The 9,997-nt window shown below is 45.6% G+C and overlaps 1 pseudogene; it reads right to left on the reverse strand.

Annotated features, from left to right (window-relative positions):
- Nucleotides 1–1,010: 1,010 nt before the first annotated feature.
- Nucleotides 1,011–8,990, reverse strand: LOC150049525 (ubl carboxyl-terminal hydrolase 18-like; annotated as a pseudogene).
- Nucleotides 8,991–9,997: the final 1,007 nt, after the last annotated feature.

Consider the following 9,997-nt stretch of genomic DNA (forward strand, 5'->3'; position numbering starts at 1 on the left):
GCCTGGAGTGTGGCCTACTGGCAGAGTGCTTCCCTAGCATGCATAAAGCCCTGGGTTCCATTCCTCAGTACCACATACACAGAAAAAGCTGGAAGTGGTGCTGTTGCTCAAGTGGTAGAGCCCCAGCCTTGAGAAAGTGCAAGGACAGTGCCCAGGTCCTGAGATCAAGCCCCTAAACTGGCAAAAATAAACGAATAAATACATAAATGAAATAATAAATCAGGGACAGGCAAATTATGAGAGTGGGAATATAAGCCAACTCCAACCCTGTTTTTGGAAAACAACTTTTATTGGAACACAGCCAGTTACATTCATTCACTCATTCATGTACTGTCTATGGCAGCCGATGTGTTACAAGGCCAAAGTGAGTAACAGCTACAAAAACTGTGCCCCACAAACTCTGAAGTTCTTTCTCTCTAGCCATGGTCATGAAAAGTGTGCTAACCCCTGTTCTAGATCACAGAGGAGTCAATAAGCCAAAATTGGCTAAGAACAGGTACCTAAGAGAAATGCTCAGGACAAATGAAAGAAAAACAGGAAAAGTAGGTTAGAGGAGAGCATCAAACATAAACACCACCTAATCCATTAATTTTGAATTAATCAAGCCTCCTTCTGTGGCTGAGTATGTCCTCCTGTACCACCTCCAGTGCCACCATGGGCACACATAAAACCTCTCTGCCTTAACTTTCTTCAGCTTTTCTCTCTAGTTTCACCTCCATAGCCATTACTGAGTGCATGCCGCTAGGCCAGACTGGGAAAGATGAGAAGAGTGGTCCTGTCCCTTGGTCTGTTAGGCACCATGGCTCATACTTGTAATCCTAGTTATTCGGGAAGCTTAGATCTAAGGATTTATTCAAAGCCAGCAGAGCAGGAAAGTATTTAATGCCCTTATCTCCAATTACCCACCCAAAAGCAGGATGTGTGGTAGAGAGCTAGCATGAGCAAAAAGGCTCAGGGACAATGCCCAGGACTGGACTTCAAACCTCAGAACCAGCACCAAAAAAAAGGTACATGGTCTAATGGGGTGGGGGGAGTCATATAAGCAAAAAATAAAAAATTTGGAAGTAATAAAGGAGGCATGCTCAAGAAGCAATGAAAACAAATAAGATTTCCTACCAATCTGCTTGAGTGCATCAGTAAAGGCTTTGCACAGTAGAGAAGGCCATGATTATGAAAGCACAAGGAGGCGTTTGCTCAGATGTTAAATTAGGATCAGGTAATAAGAGGCCAGAAACCACATGTGCATAGTTACAGAAGATACTTATACCTGAGCACTGCTGAAGCCTTCATTCTCAGAGAAGTATGGTGTAATGGGATGAGTGTTGAAAGATGGACAGAATGGTTTAGTAACTAGGGAATGCTCAGAATAAAGGCAATAATTCATCCATGCAACTTTCATAAAGCTCTGAGAACCCAACACACTCCGTCACGCATGTGCTTCTCTTACCAGCAATAGTGATTACGTGCACTGGATGTCTTCCCAGAACACCTGGAAGAACACAGAGATGACAGCAGCTCCTAGCCGGTAGCTAGGAAGTATTCAGGGAATACAGGGCTCTGTAATCTGCCCACTGTGATGATAGCTGGTGACACGATGCCCTGTATAAAAATGTCCTCTGTAATGTCCTCACTCATCTTTAAACTTTTACACTTATCCCCCCAAAGTTTTATCTTGCATCTTTCTAATTTCTGGTTTCACACGTTTCCTACAGAGCATAAAACATCAAGGCACTGGACCCACAGGGCCAGAAATCTAAACACTGAAGCAAGCAGACTCTTAGAAAGCAATAAACCAGCTGGGCACTGGTGGCTCAGGCCTGTAATCCTAGCTACTCAGGAGGCTGTGGTTCAAAGACAACCCAAGCAGGAAAGTCAGTGGGACTTCCAGAAGAAGCTGGAAATGGCACTGTGGCTCAAGTGCTATAGTGCTAACCTTGAACACAAAGAGGATTAGGGATAGCACCCAGGCCCTGAGTTCAAGCCCCAGGACTAGAAAAAAGCAATAAATCTAGACAGAGAAACAGCTTTGAACCACAGAACTCCCCAGCTCCTACACACAAAATAGAAGGCCATACTGTGTCTTCAACTCTGCTGAGGATTTACTAGTGATGGCTAATTCAAAACAAGAGAACATGTGGATGATAAGTCTCACCCAGCCAACATTGGAGTCGTTGAAGCAGAACCATTTTCCATCCACTGCATTCTGGATATAAGCACAATAGTGACCAAAGTTGGCCACCCTGACATGGGCCATCACAGCAAAGAGTTCATACTGCCCTTCAGGCTGGAAGAAGACAAGGCTCTCAGAGATTTATCCCGCCTTCCCCAGCCCTAGTCTTGAAGGAAGCATGTTTTGCCATGCATTTGTTACCGCTCTGTGCTAGGCACTGGTACTTCAAAGGTCCTAGAGAAAAGTCCTTAGCCTGGAGAATCTCATAGCTACTTAAAAGGAAACATTATAATCCAGAACTATAATGCCTTGCTTTATATTGCATACATGCATACAGTAAGTAGGGATTGGTCAATCTTTGTCCTCTGAGGAAAGTGGAAACCCCCCAAGAAAAGATCTGTTTTAACCCCCAAGAAAAGAAGGGTGGATAACACTGGCCGGCCAGTTATCCAAAGGGAAGTTTTTTTTTGGTTTGGTTTGGGGAAGGGTTTAGGGAGGGGATTCTGGAGCCTTTGTTTCATCTTGGTCTCTTCTTTTTTTGCCAGTCCTGGGGTTTGAACTCAGGGCCTGGGCACTTGTCCTTGGGTTTTCTCAAGGCTAGAGCTTTACCACTTGAGCCACAGCGTCACTTCCTGTCTTTTCTCTGGAGGTGGAACCTAGGAATCAAACCAGTGTCTTCATGCATAATAGGCCAGCACTCCACCACTAGACCACACTTCTGGCCCCTTTCTTTCTGCTCTTGTGAGACAAGGTCTTACCATGTAACCCAAGCTGGCCTTGAACCAATGATCCTCTGGCTTGTGTCTCCCCACTGCAAAGACTTTAGGCAGTGCCACTATACTTGGTAAAATAAATAAATACTCTGCCTGAAATACACCTTCGCTCCTGTGACTCACAACAACCTGAGGACCACCTGTCTTCCTCGGTACTCCCCTGGCCTGGCCAGCAAACAGCATACATTCTCAGATGAGCGCAGTGCTCAGAGGAGGCAGACCTCACTGCATGAGACGCTGCCCTTCCTCAGCCAGTGTGCAGCCAGCACAGCTGCTCACCTCACCCCACAGTGGAAGCCAGCAAGAGACCCAATCACTGGCCTTGGCTGGTAAGAACCTGGACCTGGAGAATTCTTGAGTAGGTACCATCTAACAGCTGAGGGGTTAGAGCAGCTGAGCCTGAAGGAAGTCCTGTCTGGTGAGATGGATCCAGAAAGGTGGGAATACCTCACCTGCTCCATGGCCTCACTGGGTCTTGTTGCTCGGTCAGGAGAACATGACTGAGATCCAAGTTCTGAGGGAAATGCAATGAGTGGAAGATTTTCTCAGTCTGTGAATTTCTAATGGAGAATCGCATAAGGTGAACGGCCAAAGTTTGGGGAAAATGCATCATCTTCAAGACCTGCAAAATCAAAGATCACTGTCAAATGCCAGGGCTGGTGGTTTACTCTTCTCCCCTGGAAGAGGAGTGTAGGAGACACACTGCAGGGCTAAAGGCTCCTGTTGGTGACTCTGTTCAGCTCCTCCGAGACTCAAGTGACACTTGACTGTCACAGCACTGCAGATCTCAGACAAAAGCCATGAGCTTCCCAGGGCTGCACACAGGCCCTTGAAACCCTAGGAGCAGGCGTCTGTTGTAGGGAGTTCGTCTAAAACTGGAGAGAAAACCCCCACACTCCCCACCACCACCACCTGGCCCCGCACTCTCCCTGCCCTTCAGCTCTCAGTGAAGCTGCATGGGAAGCCCAGGGATCCTGGCACCAGCCCCACCCGGACCCCACCCCACCACACATCATGAAGAGCACTGAAGGTGTCTGGGAAGCCTTGGCCAGGAAACCCACAGTGGAAGCTTTTGAATCTGAGGTTTGAGTACCTGGTTTCCACGTGTCTTCATCCACAGTTATCACAGAATCACTTGCTTTTGTTAGCTAACTCTCTAGGGTGGAAAAAGTAGCACAGAGTGTCTTCCTGTCCGTTGGAGGGGAACAAAGGACAGGCAATGTCAGCGGACCATTTCCATCAAGAAAGCAGCCCACCCCCAAAGGTGAGGGGTGCTTTGCTTCCACTTTACCCTGCACTCTTCTAAATAGCCCCCACTACTACTGCTACATGTGCCAGGATCTTCCATGAATTGGGGGGGAAAAAACGGGAGGGGCCCTTGTTAGTAGAACAGTATAAGAAAAGTAGAAATAGGAGAGAGAACTTTTTCTGGTCAATGAAATTGACCCTCTAGAGCTATGCAAGTGAAACAGAATTATTTTTAATATCAAAGGGAAATGACGCAAACAACAGGGCACTGGCAAAGCTGATTCACCAGGTCTCTCACCAGCATTTTCAGAGGTTTTGAGTCCATGTCATACAGGGGAAGAGGGAGGGTCGGCATACAGCTGGTCCTACTGCTCTCTCCAGTATAGCTGAGGCAAACCAAGGAATCCTTGACCTGTATCGTGTACAGGGCCTGCAGCTTCTCCACCTGTAAGAAGGAGCCAAGGACAGGTTAGGCTGATGTCCAGAGCTGGACCTGTTAGACTGCCTAGCCCCTCACGCCGCTTGCCCTGCACACAAGGGTGCAGTGGGTGGGGGAAAGAACACTGGGCTTCCGAGGTACCCTCACTGCACGTGGCATAAACAATGGTGAGAGACTTCTACGGGTCCTCTGACTCCTCCAGCTTCAGGTGCTTACCAAGCCCACATCAGGTATTTGATCCTTAATTAGGTTCCAGAACGTGAGGTAAAGCTGAGCGGCATCATGCTGGACAAACACTGGTTAGAAAGAAGTAACAGCATAGTAGTGAGGGCGCTGGAGATGTCCCAGGACCAGACACCCTGGCTGCACCAATGCTCACTACTTGACTTTTACAATCTCTTTTCCTAACTCTGCCAAAGGTCAGTATGTACTACCTATGAGCCGCTCAGGACACGAAAGTATTCTTGGTACTGAATTGGACAGTTCCTCTTAAACTTATGACACCAGAATGGAACAGGGGTCAAAGTCTGCAACCCATCCGCTCTACTTGCTCTAAAGGATCTGTTAAACTGGCAGCCTAGATGGAAAGGGAAAAGCCGGCCACAGAGTAGCCAGAGCAGGAACTGGGTCAACTGCAGGATCCAGGAGAAGCAGAGCGCGTTCTGACACGCCAGCTGTGTTCTCAGACACCACCAGCAGCACCAGCAGCTGCCTGGCAGGGCCAGGATGGTCACACTGAGTTCCAGGAGGACAGACCACCTCCGGGGATGTCTACTGCACAGGGCCAGTCACACCTCACCCCAGCAGCTGCCCTTGCTCCCTGACCACAGGACACTGCACCCGGGGCACGCTTAGTTGCGCCAGAACCCCGAAAGGACCCAGAGACCACAACACCGCATCTAAAATCTTTCTGATAGAGCCAACATGCATTCATTCTAAGAAAAAAAAATTTTTTTAAATACTGGTTCTGCAGGCTGATCTCTGGGCCTGGGCACTGGCCCTGAGGTTTTTGGCCCAAGGCTAGTACTCTACAACTACAGCTACAGCCCCATTTCCAGGCTCTTTTTGGTAGTTAATTGAAGCTAAGAGTCTCATGGACTCTCTTACCTGGCTGATTTCAAACGGTGATCCTAACATCTCAACCTCCCAAGTAGCTAGGATTACAGGCGTGAGCCACAGGTGTCTGACTTTCTTTTTAATGTTTTACCCTTTATCCCTTTTTAAAATTGTCATTCTCTGTAGTTTTTCTTTTCACTTTACCTGTCTTACACTTACAAAGCATTCTACTATACATTTACTCCACCGTCTTTTTTCCTTCTTTCTTTATCCCTAGCTTTCCTTGCCCTCGCAATTCTTTACTTATTTTGTGTATGTGTGTGTGTGTGAGAGAGGCATGGGACTTGAACTCTGGGCCTGGGCACTGTCCCTGAGCTCTTCAGCTCAAAGCTAGTGCTCTACCACTTGAGCCACAGCTCCCACTTCCAGTTTTCTGGTGGTTAATTGGAAGTAAGAGTCCCATGGACTTTCATGCCTGGACTGGCTCTGAATAGCGATCCTCAGATCTCAGCCTCCTGAGTACCTAGAATTACATGCATGAGCCCTTGGCACCCAGCCAACTTTTATTCTTCCAGTCTCCTGCTGTATTATATAAGAACATCAGTTTTCACATACCACTGAACTCTACTTATTGTAAATATTTGGTCAGTTATCGAATCAATGAGATTTTTAGTACTAAGTTATATCCCTAAGCCAGTGTAAAAAATGGATTATCAGAGCCGGGAGTTTGGCCTAGAGGTAGAGTGCTCACCTAGCATACACGAAGACCTGGGTTCGATTTCTTGGTACCACATATACAGAAAAAAGCTGAAAGTGGTGCTGAGGCTTAAGTGGTAGAGCCCTAGCCTTGAGAAAGTCCAAGGACAGTGCCCAGGCCCTGAATTCAAGCACGGGACTGGCAAAAAAAAATGATTATCAACCCAGATAATACCCATTTCTGTCAGAATACAAATTTTCAATGGAAATTTTTCAGAGAACCAAAATCCCAAACTACAAATTGAGTTTAAATGAGTAAATCTTTTTTTCTTGAACTCAGGGCCTGGACATTCACTGTCTTTGAGCCTTTGTTCTCAAGGCTAGCACTCTACACTGGAGCCACAGCATCACTTACAGCTTCTTCTAAGTAGTTTATTGGAGATAAAGTGTCTCATTGGGACTTTTCTGCCTGGGCTGGCTTTGATCCGTGATCCTCAGATCTCAGCCTCCTGAGTAGGCAGGATTGCAGGCGTGAGCCACAGGCACACAGCTGAGCAAATCTTAACATAGGAACACAGCAGGTATGAAAAGACATGACACCTCAAAAAAAGTCAACAGTCACACACAAAGGATCAGAATCACAGTGAAGTAGAGGAGGACCGAATCACTGACCTGAAGTGATGATAGAATGAGCAATGAGAATTGATCATTCTCAATGGCATCAGAGAATACTGTCCATCTGAACCTTCTCTCCTCCTCCATCTCCCCTCCCCTCAGCTGCCCCTCCTCCCTCCTCTCCCCCACTCCCTCACTCTCTTCTTCTCCCCTTACCTTTCCTCTACCTCCCACAATTTCTCTCTGGCTTCCACCCTCTTTAGATAAGCACTCAGGAGCCACTGCTTAGAGGAGTATCTTACATGGCCCATTGTATCTCTGGAGACAGTATGCAAGCTCCACGGGTTGCATTGCTTTCTGCCGGCTGTCCTGCATCTTCTCTAGCAGTAAAAGCAGCTGAAATGGGATGCGTCTCTCTTGCTCTTCTGCTCCTTTGGGCACTGCTATCCTGTCAAGTAAGAACATCCAGGAGCCTCTGCTCCACCACCATTCTCCTTGTGAGGTGAGCATTACATCACTTGGAAAAAATTTCCATCTCTAGGCTATGTCCCCCCATGAATTACATCTGACAGAGGATGGGGTACCTTAGGTAACTAAGGTCAAGAAGTGCCCCATGAGGGCTGTACAGAGAACCCCCCAGCTCCATAGTCACATTACAGTGAAGGGTAACATACACGCTCAAGGGTAGAACAGAGGGACGGATAAACTGTGCACTCACGTGCAAAACAGAACCAGCAGAGTGGGAACAAGCAGAGGGGGGCAGGGACAGTGTGAAGGAGGGCAAGTCCAGGCAAACTGGTTCCTGTGCATGTATGAAAAGAGAGTAAGGAAGCCTGCTATTATTTAAAATGAGGGAGGGCATAAGAAAAGGAATAAAAGAGGTAAATCTGACCAAAGTATATTATGCATGGTAATGCCATAATGACACATTTTTGTACAATGAAAATAAGCTCAGCTGCTCTCAAAGATGAGCCGTTGAAAAGGGGAAGAATGCAAAAAGAAAGAAATAAAGAAAAAAGGGGAGAATGCAGGTGATCTCAAAATTCCTGTGGAAATGGCTTTGGTGCCTATCAGAGGAAGACATAAAAATGTGAAAAGCTTAATATGTGGCTATTAGATCCAAACAGTACAAGAGTGAAGACTCAATATTCGCATACCCAATGCTATGGACATGGTATTGGAAATATAAACACAATTACTTAGACATAAAAACTATGACTCTATAGACATAATGTTGTATTACATAGATTAATATGTATCTATGACATACAAACCCTTAGCCTAATTTTAATTATGTTCTAAAATCTAAGTGCCAGTGATTGTAGGATTCCCTTCTTGAATACTTGTTTGTTAAATATATCATTTGAAATATGATGTAAAATCAATGTTAATAAGTTCTTTAATTTAAAATATAAAATTAAATTAAATTTTAAAAAATGTGAAAAGCAAGGGAAAGCACAGCTCCAAAATCAGATTCCAGCTCCCAAGTCAGCAGGAGCACCTTGCGTCTAAAAGGATTTGCACACAGGAAACAGGATGGCTACTACCTGCCACACAGGTATGTCACAGGTTACGTCACTCAATCCTCCCAAGCTGCTAGGCTAGAAACTGTTCGCTCCATTTCAGATGTAGAAATTGAAGTACGGGAGACAAGAACCTACTAATCACAGGCTCTGAGGCTTCAGGATACTGTCAGTGAGAAAAATGTTGCTGCACAGTGAGAGAGAAATGAGGCTCTCCTGACTGTGAGGGTAGTCCCAGGGACTGAGATGTTCTCTTAGCTGCACTCTCTTCTTTCTCTTCATGCTGTTGTCTTCTGTCTCATTAAGTTCTCCTGGGCAATGCTGAGACTCAGCCAAGATTGACTGGCAATTGTTTCTCAGAAACCCGAACACCTTGCCCATTAGTAATCACCCTAGGCCAAGGATGCTTGACTGGTGCTCAAGATGCCACAATTTTACCACCAGCAAGGGTTTCCATGAGCCAGGGACAGAGGAACTTCTGTGAAAACATATAGCAGACAGGTAAGGACAACATCTTTCATTCAGTTCTGATTCCAAAGAGTTGGCTCTCAGAGAGGGTGGCCCTGTGAGGAGCTGGAGCACAAAACTCTAAATTTGGAAATATCATCAGGCTGGACACCAGCCCTTGGACATTTCCATTTGTTCCTGCTCAGAATGAGCTGCAATTTCCTAACACTGAACCACCTCCCCCACACCCCTGTATCTCCACTTTCAACATTAGCCATAGGGTCCAGACCAGAGTTGTATCCATGTTCCTCACACTCAAACCCTGCCAATCATAAGGGCTGTCTATTACACCAGACAACTGCTGCTGGCAGACTCCTTGCTCTCCATACCATGGGCTACCTGGAATACACCTATAGACAACCAAGTCCCAATACAGTTCTTGCCTTTGGAAGACATGGAAAGTCACACAACATACATACATACATACATGCTACCTATGGTATGAAGACTTTGGACTGACACATGTCCACATGACGACATGTGGCTTTGAAATTGTTACTCAGCAAAGACACAGATAAAGACAATGCAGTAAGGATATACAATGAAATGAATTATTAAGTGATCACAAAAATGAACTCCTGTCATCTGTGGCAATGTAGATAATTCTAGATGACATAATACTAAGTGAAATAAGTCAGGTACAGAAAGACAAATACTCAAAGTATTATTTATATGTAAAAGCTAAAAAGAAAAAACTAATGTCTCCAAAGGACAGAACAGATGTTACCAGAAACTGGAAAGCATAGAGGGTGAGGAGTGATTGATTATTAGTGAGGAAAAGGCACTGCTAGGTACAATAGCTTCTAATATTCTATAGCACAGTAGGTGGCATATTTCAAAACAGCTAATGTTTCCAGTGCGATGGAACAATACTTGAGGTGATAGAAATGCCAGTTACCCTGACCTGATTATCCACATTGTACAAAATTATTGAACTATTAAACTAGATTCCTTAAAATTCATGTGCAAA

Source organism: Megascapheus bottae, chromosome 19 (genome assembly GCF_031878675.1).
Source record: "Megascapheus bottae isolate mThoBot1 chromosome 19, mThoBot2.hap1, whole genome shotgun sequence".
Lineage (NCBI taxonomy): Eukaryota > Metazoa > Chordata > Mammalia > Rodentia > Geomyidae > Megascapheus > Megascapheus bottae.